Raw genomic sequence first — 15,467 nt, 5'->3', positions numbered from 1 at the left:
TTACTCAGAAGGCTGAGGCAGGAGGATTGCTTGAGTCTAGGAGTTCAAGGTCATCCTGGGCAACGTAGTGAAACCCTATCTCTAAAAATTAAATCAAATCAAATTAAATTAAATAAATAAAGATGCTCACATCACATCACCCAACTGTTTCTCTCTGTGGTAGACAAAATAATGCCCTCTGACTCCAAAAGATGTCTACATCCTAATCCTTGGAACCTATAACTATGTATGTAAATATGCATGGCAAAAGGGACTTTGGAAATACAATTAAGTTAAGAGTCTTGGGATGGAGGGAATATCCTAGATCATGGAGGTGGCCCAATGTGATCCTTTTAAGAGGGAGTCAGGAGGGTCAGAGTCAGAGGAGATGTGACCATGAAAACAGACAGAGTCAGAGAGAACTGTGAAGATGTCATGTTGCTGGTTTTGAAGATGAAGGATGAGGCCAAAAGCCAAGGAATGCAGGCAGCCTCTAGAAGCCAGAAAAGGCAAGGAAATGGATTCTCCTGTATCCAGGAGGATACCTTGATTTCAGCCCAGTTAAACCCATTCTGGACTCCTGACATCCAGAACTATAAGATAATACACTTTTGTTGTTTCAAGCCACTGATTTTGTGTTAATTTGTTATAGCAGCAATGGGAAACTAATATAAACTCCTAGAAATGTTCGCTGCCTTGAACTAGGAGACAGGAACAGGAATGTTCCCAACAGCGCTACTTATAATCACAAAAAAACTGGAAACAATCCAAGTGTCTAACCAGGAGAGAATGGCAAAGAAACTGGTAGACCTTCATACTACAGAGTACTTCATACTACGCAGCAACAAAAATGAGTAAACTACAGCTAAACATGTGAATCTGGATGAATCCCAAACAGAGTGAAAAAGGAAGCCTCAGAAAATATATTCAGTGTATTATTATTTATAGAAAGTTTAGAAAGAGGCAAAACTGTACATCATGTTGCTTGCAGATACATACAGAGTAAGTTTGGGAACAATAAACACCAAATTCAAGAGCATGGATGCTTGTCAGAAGGGGTTTGTAACTGTGGAGGAGATACAGAGGAGTTCAATGGCATTGATAGTTTGATTTTGTAAGCCAGGTGGGGGTACACAGGTATGCACTGTATTATTCTTTTTATTTTTTTAAGACACAGGGTCATACTCTGTAGCCCAGGCTGGAGTGCAGTAGCATGATTATAGCTTGCTGTAACCTCAAACTCCTGGGCTCAAGTGATCCTCCTGCCTCAGCCTCCCAACTAGCTAGGACTATAGGCCACAATGCCTGGATAATTTCTAAGTTTTTTTGTAGAGGTGGAGTCCTGCTATGTAGCCCAGACTGGTCTTGAACTCCTGGCCTCAAGTACTCCTTCCTCTTCGGCCTTCCAAAGTACGGGGATCGCAGGCATAAGCCACCATGCCTGGCCCACTGCATTATTACTCTTTATGGGGTTTTGTGTGAGTCTTAAACATTTTATGCAAAATTAAGAATTATTTAGGGTCTTCTTTTAGACCTATGCTTTGGAGTCAGACCTGAGTCCCATTCTGAGCTCTGCCACTTCCTAAATTATATCATATGTAAAATAGTAAATGAAGGATTAGATAAGGTGATCTAAGTGCCTAGCGTGATGCCTGGCACTTAGTTGGTGCTCCATAAACAACACCTGCAATGGGTTTCTCTTCCCGAAACACTCCCTTGGGTTTTTTTGTTTTGCACACCACCACTCCCAGCTTCCCTTGGTTCTTAATTTAGGGAGTACCTACTGTCTGCAAGAGATTTCCAGGGGCTCCCCATGCAAAGGAGAGGCCTTGTACTCATGGTTCTGCCCCTGGTTCAATCTTTATTTTATTTTATTTTATTTTTTGAGACAGAGTCTCACTCTGTTGCCTGGGCTAGAGTGCCATGGTGTCAGCCTAGCTCACAGCAACCTCAAACTCCTGGGCTCAAGCAATTCTCCTGCCTCAGCCTCTTGAGTAGCTGGGACTACAGGCATGTGCCACCATGCCCAGCTAATTTTTTCTTTGTAAGTTGGCCAATTAACTTCTTTCTATTTTTAGTAGAGACAGGGTCTCACTCTTGCTCAGGCTGGTTTCAAACTCCTGACCTTGAGCGATCCGCCTGACTAGGCCTCCCAGACTGCTAGGATTACAGGCTTGAGCCACCACACCTGGCCCGGTTCAATCTTTAAATGCATTGTTTTCCCAAGATCTGATCCCTATACTGTTTTTTTCAACTTAGAAAAAAAAAAAAAGGCTTCGTTGAGATATAATTCACATGTCATACAATTTAACAATTTAAGTTTTAAAAATCAACGGTTTCTGGTATAGTCACAGAGTTGCACAACCACTGGCACAGTCAATTTTAGAACAATTCATCACCCCCAAAAGAAACCCTGTATCCATTAGCAATCACTCTCCATTTCCCTCAAATCCTGCCCACCCAGCCCTTGGCACCCTCTACTCTACTTTCTTTCTTTGTAGATCTGCCTGTTCTGGACATTTCATGTAAATGGAATCATATAATATATGGTCTTTTGTGACTGGCTTCTTTCATTTAGCATAATGTTCTCAAGATTCATTGCTATTGCAACATCTATTAGTACATGATTCCTTTTGATTCTTTTATTGCAGCAAAATATATATAACATAAAATTTACCATTTTAACCATTTAAGTGTACAGTTCTATGGCATTAAATACATTCCCATTGTTATGCAACCAACGGCACCATCCACTTCCAGAACTTTTTCATCTTCCCAAACTGAAACTCTGTCCCTATGAAACACTGACTGCCCATTCTCCTGCTCCCCAGCCCCTGCCAGCACCATTCTATTATTATTTTCTGTCTCTGTGAATGTGGCCACTCCATGTACCTCATATAAGTGAACTCTTATGGTATTTGTCCTTTTGTGACTAGCTTATTTCATTTAGTATAATGTCTTTAAAGTTCATCCAGGTTGTAGCACATAAGAATTTTCTTCCTTTTTAACGCTGAATAATATTTCATTGTGTATCTATTTGTTTATGGCTGAATAATATTTCATTGTATGTGTATACAATTTGTTTATCCATTCATCAGTTGATGAACATTAGGGTTGTTTCCACTGCTTGGCTGCTATGAATAATGATGCTATGAACATTAGCATACAAGTCTTTGTGTGACATGTTGTCATTTATCTTGGGTATATACTGAGGAGTGGATATGTGATAGCTCTACATTTAACATTTTGAGGAAAGTCCCCATTTTATATTTGCACTAGCAATGTATGAGGGCTCCAATTTCTTCATCAACATTTTTGTTGTCTTTTTTATTATAGCCATCCTAGTGGGTGTGAAGTGGTATCTCATAATTTGATTTGTGATTCTGTGATGACTAATAATGTCAAGCATCTTTTCAGGTGCTTATTGGCCATTTTAGTATCTTTTTTGGAGAAATGTCTATTCAGATCCTTTTGCTCATTTCTCATTTGGGTGTTTGTCTTTTTATTGTTGAGTTGTAAGAATTCTTCACATTTCTGGGAACTAGTCCTTTATTAGACATATGATTTGCAATTTTCTCCTACTCTGTAGGTGGTCTTCACTGCTTTGATGGTGTCCTTTGAACCACAAAAGTTTTTTTTAATTTTGATACAGTCCATTTATCTATTTTTTCTTTTGTTGCTTGTATTTTGCCACCATATGTAAGAAACCATTTCCTACTTCAAGGTCACAAAGATTTACTCTTATGTTTTCTTCTAAGAGTTTTACAGTTTTAGCTCTTGGATTTAGGTCAGAACCATTTTGAGTTAACTTTTGCATATGGGATCCAACTTCATACTTTTGCATGTGGATTTCCAGTTGCCCCAACACACTCACCCTTTAAAATCTGGACCTCAGGTACACAGAAATAGATTGTGACTTAATTCCATGCCATGAGCATGTTTTTTAATAACACAATGTCTATCATTATATAGATATAGCACAGTTTATTTGGTTTATTAATATCTTTGGCCTATATATTCCTGTTTTCATTTCATTTATTTATGTATTTATAAATTTATAATGAGCACCAGTGAATCCACCACCAACTCCAGAACTGGAACCTCAACAGTAATGTACATCCACCCAGGTAATCCTACTCAAGCATGTGCCCTCGCCAGCCCCCACTCAAGGTAATCACACTCCTGAATTTGGAGTTTATCATTCCCTTGCCATTTTTTCCCTATGCCCCCCAACCTTTACTTTTCACAAATAGCTTTGTTGAGGTATAATTGGTGCAGAGTACACTGTATGCATTTAAAGGGTACAATTTGATGAGATTTGGCATAGTTAAATATACTCCCATGAAACCATCACCAAAATCAAGGCGATGAACATATTCATCACCCCCCAAAATTCCTTTATGTCCCTTACTTAGTAATCTCTCCCTCCATTCCCTCCTTCTGCCCCCAATTCCATTCCCAGATACCCCCTGGTCTGTTTTCTGTCACTACAGGTTAGCCTACATTTTCTAGAATTTTATTTAAATGGAATCATACAGTATATACTATTTTTTTTTTTGCTTCTTTCACTCAATTATTTTGATACTCATCTACACTATTGCATCAATCAATAGTTTGTTTATTTTTAGTGTAGTTCAGTATTCCATGGTACGGATAATATACCACAATTTAGTTACCCATTCACCTGTTGATGGACATTTGGATTGTTCCAAGTTCTGGCTTTTACAAATACAGCTGCTATGGACATTTGTGTGTAAGTCTTTGTACGGACATATCCTTTCATTTCTCTGGATTAAACACCTAGGAGTTAAATTCCTGAGTAATATGTCTGTGTATGTTTAACATTTTAAGAGGCACCAAACAGTTTTCCAAACTGCTTTAACTTCCGCACCAGCAGTGTGTGAGCTGCAGTTGCTCCCATCCTCGCCAACACTATATATGGTTGGTCTTTTTAAGTTTGGCCATTCTATGAAGGGTGTAGTTCCTTTTTTTTATTATATATATGTATATATATATATACACACATATATATATGTCTAAACAATGTACTGTTGATTTGTGGCTGGTTTTGAGAACTCTGCAAAAAGTGAAGGCTCTGACTTCAGGCATCTTGCCTTTTTGCTGAAGGGGACAGCCTCCTTCCACATTCTGATCATGTTTGTGCCACACGGGGCCGGGCACACAGCAGGCACCCACACAGGCTGAAGAAACAGGCAGCCGGACACTCTCAGCTGCCTCGGAGCTCCAGCCATCTGTCTACCTCACCTGCCAGTCACCACCCTGTGGTCACCCCCTCAATGCAGTGTCACCCAGCTTTGTCCACTCCTTTATTTGGTTCAAAGGTCAGCATCTTGCTGGGTGCTTAGGCTCAAAACAGGAAAGTCTTTGCAAACCCTTCACCTTTTCCACCTGTAATCCCCACCTGTCCCCAAATCCTCTTCACACGATTCTGTTGACATTTAAAAGCATGTTCAGGGCGCAGTAGCTCACCCTGTAATCCTAACACTCTGGGAGGCCGAGGCAGGCGGATTGCTCGAGGTCAGGAGTTCGAAACCAGCCTGAACAAGAGCGAGAGCCCATCTCTACTATAAATAGAAAGAAATTAATTGGCCAACTAATACATATATAGAAAAAATTAGCCGGGCATGGTGGCACATGCCTGTAGTCCCAGCTACTTGGGAGGCTGAGGCAGGAGGATTGCTTGAGCCCAGGAGTTTGAGGTTGCTGTGAGCTAGGCTGATGCCACGGCACTTACTCTAGCCTGGGCAACAAAGTGAGACTCTGTCTCAGAAAAATAAATAAATAAAAGCACATTCATTTGTTCCAGGTCTTCTTCTGGGGCTGGATCTAGAGCTGGTGGGGACCCAGGTCCTCTGGAGAAGCAGGCACGGAAGCACAGCAACTGTAAGTCCCTTGGCCTCCAGAGACCTTATGTACCTCCCCAGTCACTCTCGTGATCCTGCCCCTCCCTGCAGGCCACCCCAAGGGGCACTCCTGGGCTGAGGCCCCCACCCCGTGAGGGTCCCTGTGCTCTCCTGCTCAGTGCTTCCCTCACTGCAGCCCAGAAAATCAGTGGGTGCTGTTGAATAACTGACCCACCCTTCTCAGCCTAGCCTCCCCCTCTCCTGATTCCATCACAGGCAGAATCAGTCCTTTCCTCAGAGCAGTCTGTCACAGCCCTGATCCCAGCCTCCCTTATACTGCCCGAGTCATTAGAGACTCACCTGTCCCCGCTGTTAGACAAGAGGTCCTCAGACAATGGGGACATTTATGTCATCTCTCTAGTTCCAGCCTGCAGCCTGGGATCTATCACACGGCAGGTGCAGAGCCAGGACACCTGGGCTCAAATTCCAGCTCCACCACCTACCACCTATATGAACCTCAGACTAATTACCTAACCTCTTCGAGCCTCTGTTTCCTCACCTGTAAAATGGGGACAAAACCCCCAGCTCATCTGGTTGGTAAATAAATTAACCCACAATAAGGGCCTGGCAGGTGTGGGCAGGACCCTGGCTTGGCAAATCTTAGAAGTGGTGCTGATTGGTTGAGCTGAAGTGAGACCCTGCCCTAGGTCTAGAGGATTTTCATATGAAGAGGGAGATACTTTCTATTGATGTTCAGGACACTTCCTTACACGAAGTGACCTGCACACCTCTCCAGTTTCCATTAAGGGACGATAACGATCCACTAAGGGCCACTAACCCACCTCCCTTCTTTCCCAATGTCAAAGTAACCATGAAAACCTTCCTTCTTCCAAAGCGTTTCAGGCTTGGGGTGTTTCTAAGGAACTTCCCCTTCCCTCTGCCTTCTGTCTCTGGTGTGAGGGCCCTGTAACCACAGCTGAGCCCTGCACACTGCTTTGCATCTCAACCCTGCTCTCCCCTTACTCTGCAAGGGATGCGGCACCTCTGGGCCAGTTCCAGGTCCCCCTGAGTTTTTTTCACATGGTGTAGCTGCAGCTCAGAGGGGCCCTGAGAGAGAACATCTCGTCCAAACCTACCTGCCTCTCCTGCTTTACGTATGGGTAGGGTCAATCCGGGATGCACAGTTAACTTGGAGTTTTAAATAAGCATTATGAATAATCTTTGAGCGTAAGTATGCCCCAGATATTGCATGAGACATACTTCAACTAAAAAAAAGTCTTTGTTTATCTGAAATTCAAATTTAACTGGGCATTCTGGGTTTTTATTTGCTAAATGTGGCAACTCTATATATGGGGAAACTGAGGCCCAGGGAGATGTAGTAAGTATCTTGCCTAGTTGCAGAGCCAGTCAATGGCAGGAGCACGGCTGTACCCCAGGGCTGCTCATGCCCTGGCTCAAGCCCCACTCCCCTTATACATAACACACTCACACACACAGACACAGACACACACACGGTGCCTTTGATTTCATACTGTGGGTCCCAGCTCTGGCCATGAACAAGTATTTGTCCGAAGTAGCATAGCTGAGCTCAACAGTAAGAGACCATGTGAGTCTGGGCAGCCTGTAATCCTAGCACTTTGGGAGGCCAATGTAAGAGGACTGCTTGAGGAGTTCAAGACCAGCCTAGGCAACATAGGGAGATTCCCATCTCTACAAAAAATTTTAAAAATGAGCTGGGCATGGTGACACCCACCTGTAGTCCCAGCTACTCTGGAAGCTGAGGTAGGAGGATAGATAGGTTGAGCCCAGGAGTTCGAGGCTGCAGTGAGCTGTGATCTGGCCACTGCACTCCAGCCACAGCAACAGAGCAAGACCCTGTCCCTACCCCCCCAAATTTTTTTAATTAATTAATTTAATTTAATTTTTAAAAAAAGAGAGAGAGAGAAAGAGACCACATGAAATGAAGCTCACAGAGGACAGGAAAGAGTGGGCAGAGAAGGCTGGGCAGACCCACCAGGACACCTGTGGGAGTTGGTGTCCCCATCTGCTTCCCTTCTCACGAGGCCCTGGGCAGCGTGCATCCTGGCTGTGGTGTGGGACAACTCAGCGTCTCTTCTGGGCTCAGTCCAATCCCCCAGCATGCCCCTGGCAAGCTCCTGCCTTCTACCTCCTGCCACCAGCAAGGGACTCTGGGTGTCATCCTTGGCAGGGCACCCTCCACCTCTGCTGGCCACCTCCAGCCGTAGAAAGAAGGCAGCTCATGGGGCGGGTAAGAACCTATTCCATCACCCGGTAGCACTGCTGTGAAGGTTCTTCCTTTCGTGCATCCCAGACTGCCCATTCTTGGCCAAGCTGTCCTGGGCCCTGCCTTCTACCCCACACTGCCCTGGGAGCTGGCAGGTGAGCTGGGGCCCTGAGTCTCCCATTCCTAGGTGGACAGGGCTCTGGGGACTTGCATGCCTCATTGCTGGGTTTTGAATCCAATACTGGGCCACACTGTTGGCCCATCTCCCTCCTCCCCCTGGACTGCCAGGAGGAAGTATCAAGGGCGTTTGTGGAATGAATGTACGAGTCAGAGGACCAGGCACCAAGACCAAGAGGGGAGGTCAGCGGGCTCCAGGAGGCAGGAGGGGCTGGGGTGGGGGTGCAAGGAGGTGGGCAGGGAGGGGAGGAGGTGGAGGAAGAGGCAGGGACTTCAGGAAGACAAGGTCAGAAAGAGGGGTTCCAGGAGGGAATGGAATGGGGAGGAGGTGGAGAGCAGGGGAGGGCGCCTCCGGAAGAGACAAGAGCTCAGAAATGGGAAAGAGGTTGGGTGAGGGGGATGGGAAGTCAGGGGTGGGGAGGGGTTGGGGAGAGGGAACTCAGAGGGCGGGATGGAGCTGGCGGCCCTGGGAACAAACCGGGTCCCGTGAGCCAGGGCAAGCTCACAAGAGAGAGAGGGGACCCAGCGCCTAGGAGGAGGTCCCAAGAAAGGCTGGGCTGGAGAGGTATGGAGGCCAGTCCCAGCCTCTTCCTCTGCCCGCCCGGGCGGCAGCCCCACACCTATGGCTCCTCCCTTCTGGGACCTAGCCCGCGGTTTGGGGGCCGGGCACCGAGCCCCTGGGGACAGGGGGGTTAAAGGTGAGCGGGCACGAGCAGGCGGCACACGGGGATTGGCAGGCGCCCGAGCCCACGGCCCGGGCCATGGCCGCCCCACAGGTCTCCAGCCGGCTGAGCGGCTGCCACCCACGTGCTAAGGAGAGAAGGAGGCACCGGATCAAGGGGCAAAGGACACCGCGGAGCGGGGCGGGCAGTGCTGCGTCCACACCCGCGTCTAAAAGCCGGGCCCGCGGTGCGGCGCACAGAGCCCTCTGCCGCCCACGCGGAGAAGGCGCCCGAGCCGGCGCGGCGGTCCCGGAGCATCCAGCCAGCGCCCGCCGCCCGCCCGGACGCCGCCCCGCCGGGGCCCTGGCCGCGTCGACGCCACCCGCAGATCGCGCCGGGATCCAGGTGAGCGGCTGGAGCCCCTCCTAACCAGGTGGGTGCAGGCGCCTCGCCCTAAGGGAGTCGGAGCCTCCCCTGAGCTGGACCTCAGTCTCCCCATCTGTCTCCCCACCTGGCCGGCCACTGCCACGGCTCCGCTGGGCTGAGGGGTTGACAGGCGTGAGTGGCCCCCCCACTCAGGCTCAGCTCAGACCCCAGGGAGGACTCTGGATCGAGAATCCAAGAGTTCATCCCGCCTGCCTTTCCGGAGCAGAGGGTGAGGTGCCTCCTGGGTCCCTCGGGCTGGGCTGGGAATGAATGATGATCTGGGAAGCTCTCCATGGAGCTGAGTGTGGGCCCTGGGAGGAAGGAGGGAGGGCTTTCCTCGCTCCCGCTCCCCCTGCCCTGGACAGGTGTAGGTGCCGATGGAGAAGCCAGGCCCAGTGGGCCCTGGGATTGGGGCAAGGAGCCAAAGCTCCCCTGGGTGGGCAGAGGGAAGCCAGATGGCAGGGTGGGCTATGTGGATTCCCAGCCACCAGACTTCTAGCCAACAGGTAGGGCCAGAGAAGTGGCCGCGGGTACTCCCACTGGTCCAGCCTGGGAGGCCAGGGCTTCCTTCCAGCTCCCAGCCACCCTGCCCGCCCTTGCCAGGTTTGGGAACTTTGGGTTCTTGTCTGCCTCTGGCTGTGTGACCTTGGACACATTACTTCCCTTCTCTGAGCCTGGCTCTCTCTCTATGACGTGGGAAGGCTTATTGTCCCTGGGGCACTCATATGGAAATAGGGACAGAATAAATGAGATATCAGGATGTTTTGGGGGGACAGAGCAGTCCCCTCCAATCAAGGTCCCTCTGGTCCTTCACTGAGCGGTGATGTTACAGGGCCACCTGAGTCAGGTGGTAGTGGGGCCAGGGGTCTAGCCCAGGCCTCCATCTTGCTCAAGAACTCTTATTCTCAGCAGCTGGACTGCCTGCCCCTCCCCAGGCTCCCAGGTCCAGGGGGAGGCTCAGAATAGAAGCCCGGGAATGTCAGGCCCACCCCCGGGTGCCCCAGCCTTGTGGTGCGGGACAAAGAGGGGGATTCCAGCTGAGGAGCTGGGCTGTAGCAACCACAACTGGCCCTCTCTTGGGAGGATGACCCTCTGACCTCCCTGCACATCCTCCTAAGAACATAGCCTCCTGGCTGAGCCAGGTGAGGGCTCAGTTTAGAGTCAGGGTCAGGGCTCAGGCTGGGGACCAGGTGGGAGGGCAGCCAGCTGAGAGACAGGGTCAGGGACTCGCTTCCCTGAGGTCTTAGAATCCTGTGACTAAAACCATCTGGCCTGTGTGTGGGTGGCACTGGTGGAGGGGGCATTTGTAAATTGAGGGGGAGGGTGCACGTGATGAACTTTGGCAAACGTTGAGTGGGACAGAATCTTGGAGGTAGGAGGCGTGTGCTCTGCTCCCTGCAGACAGACACCCTCTCCGGGCTGCCATGGCCCTTTGGTGGGTAAAGGTGGGCTCCCCCATGAGCCGGGGATGGCTGTCAGGGGCTGGGAGCAGCCCTCATTAGTGCAGTTCATTACCTGGTCAGGGCCAAAGAAGGAGTTTGGGTTCCTGTCTGAATGGGCGAGAGAGGAACTGAGATTTGCTGTGCATCTACTGCAAGCCAGGCACCGTGCAGGGCTTTTCTGGTACTGTTTCCTTCTTCCTGCTAACCAGAGAGGAAAAGGACATTATCTCCATTTTATAGATGAGGAAACAGAGGCCCGGGGAGATCGAATCACTGGCTGAAGGTCACACAACCCAGAGGCAGCAGGACTGACTTTCAAACCCAGCAGCCTGACACCAAAGCCGGTTTTTGCTCCCACTGCTGCCTCTGACTTACCCCGGGTGACCTTGGCAAGCCCTGTCCTCCCCTGGGCTTCACTCTGCCCATCTGTAACCTGGGGCTAAACAGGCTTGCCAGGACTGTCGGGCAGGGCTGGGAAGAGATCCGGAAGCAGCCGTGGGCGAGTGTGTGCCCTGCATTCAGGGAGAAGCACACAAGAGGGGGCTGTGTTGGCTGCCCCCTGGCCTCCCCGGTCAGCTCAGGGGTGGCCTGTGCCCACCTCGCCCACCTCATCCCCCTCCCCACCCATCATTCCTGCTCCTGAGACTCTGGGGCAAGGCGGCTCCTGCCTGCTTTTCCTCTTTGAGGTTGCCTCAGCTGACCTTGGAGAAGGGGGCCCCCAACAGGGCAGGAAGGAAGACAATATTCCCAGGGCACCAATAAATAGAAGAGAGTCAGCTTCTGCCCTGCCCAGAGTCCCCGGGCCTGCCCCTGCTGGATAGCTCTGGGAGTCACACCAGGTCTCGTCCCACACTCACCCCATCAGCAGTGTGGCTCTGGGTGAGAGACAGGCCTCCTGGGGTTCCCTTCCCATATCAGTCCAGGGGCCTCATGCCCTGATGGGGCTGGTAGGCGCTGGGCAGAGCAGAAGCCAACTGCCACCTGTTGCGACGGTCTGAGGAGCCTTTTTCCATCCCTGAGTCCACTGGTGGAGATTGTCACCCCATCTTCTGTGTCCCAGAGCTCCTGGTTCGTTAACACCATCCTGAGAGGTGTAGCCCAGGAAGGGAGGAAAGAAGGGAGTGTGGGGGTGGGGGAGGAAGAGAGGGACAGGAGGAGGAAACCCACATTTATATCATAGCCCTGGCTCTCACATCTTCGCAACAATCTTTAGCATGAGGTACATACAATACTGCATTACCAAACCCATTTTAAAGATGAGAAAACCAATGCTCAAAGCCCATGATACAATTCATTTCCTTGTTTTTTAAGGGTCACACTCAGAGCCCAAGGTCACACAATAGGGGCAAGTCTGGGCACCACAGTCCACACCCTGCCCCCATGTTTTGTCAGGAAGCCCTGGAGGCTGCATCTGACAATCTTATATGTGGCTGCATCTGACCTCAATGCCCCCACCCAGCCCTGGGCACAAGGGGTCTGGGGTGGAGGCAGCCCCGATACCCATTCCACTCCCCAGGCACTGCCTTTACTCTCCTGGAACTGACTCACAGTGCCTATGCACAGACCCCACCCTGGCACATTGCGGTGGCCAGAATGGCCCTCCAGGCTCCAAAAAGGAGGCTGCACTGCTGAGCACATCTGCTTGCTGGTCCTCTGTTTCCTCATCTGTAAAATGGGCAGACTGACACGGTGGTACCTGTTCTACCTCTTCTGGTTCGGTCTCTCTCCTGAGACTCCAGTGGTGCAGTGTGGAGGGCCCAGAGCTGGGAGGCGGGAGACCTGGCTTGGTCACTGACATGACCTGCTGGGTCATGAGCCCCAGTTTCCCGCTCTGAGTAACATGAGGCCTGTCGCCCTTGCTGACTTGTAGCTCATTCTGGTCTGATGTGTCAAACTTCCTAATAACAGGTGTGAGTCCTGAGCAGTTGGAGAGACCCTAACCCTCACATCCCCTCCATAAGAGCTTAGGTGTTGGGCTTGCCTTCATGGACTCAGCAGATATCCACAAAGTGCCTATTGTGTGCCTAACACGTGGTATTTTCGAGAAGAGGCCTAACGGACAGGTCAGCTTTCAGTTCCTCCAAACAGCCCAGGGAATGACACCAGACACAACTGGATTCACATCGGGGCCACTCCACTCATTAACTCTATAACGTGGGCAACGGTCCCAATCTCTCTAGCATATGTTCAACTACACGAGAGAAACAAACAACGCTCTGAGCCTTGGTGTGCTGCAGTCAACATGTGACAGGGTGGTTGGGTGAACTGAATAGACTCAATCCTCAATCTACGGGGCCTGGTAGCCCACTGGAATACCTGGTGGTGGTACAGTGTGGTTTTGGTCTTTGTCTCTGATTCCTGGCACACAGATCCTACAACCCTGGGTATCACCCGAGTGATGAGTGTCTTGTATGCTAGTAAGATAACTGGTGGCTGGAGGCCCCTAGATAGTCTCAGAATGGGGGCTGATGCCCAGAAAGACTAAAGTATGATTAAAGGGCTGGAACTTTCAGCCCCATACCCTGACCTTTGGAGAGGGGAGAGGGTTAGATATGGAGTTTAATCACCAACGATTTAATCAATCCTGCCTATGTAATGAAACCTCCATTAAAAACCCCCCAAACAAGGGGGTTTGGGCAGTGTCTGGGTTGGTGAGCACATCAAGGTGCTAGGAGGGTGGTGCTCCGGGACAGGGCATGGGGGCTCTGTGCACCACCCCACCCACTCTGCCTCTTCCATTGGCTGTTCCTGAGTTGTGTCCTTTATAATAAACTGGTAAATGTGAGTAAAGTGTTTTACTGAGTTCTGTGAGCCATTCTAGCAAATTGTTGAAACTGAGGAGGAGGTCATGGGGACTCCCAACTTATAACTGGTCAGTCAGAAGTACAGGTGGAAACCTACAACTTGCAACTGGCGTCTGAAGTGGAGGTGTCTTGTGGGACTGAGCCCTTAATGATGAGATCGGATGCCAACTGCAGGCAGAGAGTGGCAAAATTCAATTGAATTGCAGGACACCCGGCTGATGTTGGAGAGTTGGAGAAGTGGTGTTGAGAAAGATAGCACACACGTGGTGTCAGAAGTGTGAGTAAACACTGTTCACTGGTATACAGTGGCCACTGGCATTTTTACAGAGTGACAGACTCTTGGCACAAGGGCTTGTCTTGGTGAAGCATCACCTCCAGGTTCACCCTCGTGCCCTGCACTGCTGTGATGCTGGTGGCACACTCTGCTCCCTGGCCCTTTGCAACATGTGCAAGAGGCTGGGCTGCTTCTGCACGTGTTACAGGAAGGGCAGCTGAGGCCCAGGGAGGGCAAATGGCTTGCCCAATGTAATCCACAGGTTCCGCATGAGCCATACTCCTTGGTCTTGAATACTAGGAGAGAAGCAATCCCCCATGGAGTCTCTGGGCCCCACAGAATGAGAGTGAGTGTGAGTGCCAGACAAGCTGGGGTGGAAAGCTGCGCCTCCGCCTTCCCCTGTGTCTGCGCATGGGCAGACTCTGGTCTGGTGAGCGAGAAAGGGAGCCTTTTCCTATTGTTTGGAGAACATTAATCTCTGCACTTTGAGAGCCCGAGGAAGAGGGGAGGGATCCCCATGCCTTCGTCTACTCTAGTGCATCCTCTGATTTTCTTTATTTTTTTGGAGGGTTTTCTCCCTGATTTCAAAAGCAACACACAAGTATTATTCAACATTAAATACGATAGCAATACACAGGTATTATACAACATTAAAATTTATAGAAATTGACAAAGTGAAGGTCTCTGTTATTCCACCAAAGACCACCAATGTCGTAGTTTGGTGCCTATATATCCAGACTTTTCTTCTCTGTTCATATGTGAATCTATATTGTTAATAATTTTTACTCAAATGGTATTATACTTCAGGTATTGCTAATAACTTTCTTTTTTAGTTATCATTGCATTTTTTACATTTTTTTAGAGATGAGGTCTCACTCTGTTGCCTGGGCTGGAGTGCAGTGGCACAATCATAGCTCACTGCAGCTTCAATCTCCTGGACTCAAGCAATCCTCCTGCCTCAGCCTCCCGAGTAGCTGGAACTGCAGGTGCAAGGCCTCGCTCTCGGTATAGCATTGCATCTTAGCTCTCTTTCCCCATTTCTACACCTATAATGATAGTGATAGCTAGCATTTATTATCTAAGCACTCTACAGATATTAATTCACTTCATTCTTATAAAAACTGTGAAATTGGCCGGGCGCGATGGCTCACGCCTGTAATCCTAGCTCTCTGGGAGGCCGAGGCGGGCGGATTGCTCTAGGTCAGGAGTTCAAAACCAGCCTGAGCAAGAGCGAGACCCCGTCTCTACTATAAATAGAAAGAAATTAATTGGCCAACTGATATATATATAAAAAAATTAGCCGGGCATGGTGGCACATGCCTGTAGTCCCAGCTACTCGGGAGGCTGAGGCAGAAGGATCGCTCGAGCCCAGGAGTTTGAGGTTGCTGTGAGCTAGGCTGACGCCACGGCACTCACTCTAGCCTGGACAACAAAGCGAGACTCTGTCTAAAAAAAAAAAAAAAAAAACTGTGAAATCTCCATTTTACAGAAGAGGTTCTGTTCACAGCTACATGGTATTTCACTATAGGGATTTAACAAAATTTATTCAACTATTCTGTTTTTCAGTATTATAAACAGCACTATGAGGATTATC

General features: G+C 49.4%; 1 protein-coding gene across 2 annotated transcripts in view; it reads left to right on the top strand.

Annotated features, from left to right (window-relative positions):
* The first annotated feature begins 9,186 nt into the window (after nt 1-9,186).
* The window catches only part of MLXIPL (MLX interacting protein like), a 33,739-nt gene continuing 27,458 nt past the window's right edge, over nt 9,187-15,467 (top strand). Inside the window, exon 1 of one of the 2 annotated variants that reach the window (XM_075995374.1) lies at nt 9,187-9,360. The gene's annotated coding sequence lies outside the window, so the exon portion shown is untranslated. The remainder of the gene's footprint in view (nt 9,361-15,467) is intronic. The other variant, XM_020281510.2, reaches the window with a different exon arrangement.

Source organism: Microcebus murinus, chromosome 19 (genome assembly GCF_040939455.1).
Source record: "Microcebus murinus isolate Inina chromosome 19, M.murinus_Inina_mat1.0, whole genome shotgun sequence".
NCBI lineage: Eukaryota > Metazoa > Chordata > Mammalia > Primates > Cheirogaleidae > Microcebus > Microcebus murinus.
This window is presented reverse-complemented; position numbering and strand designations above follow the sequence as displayed.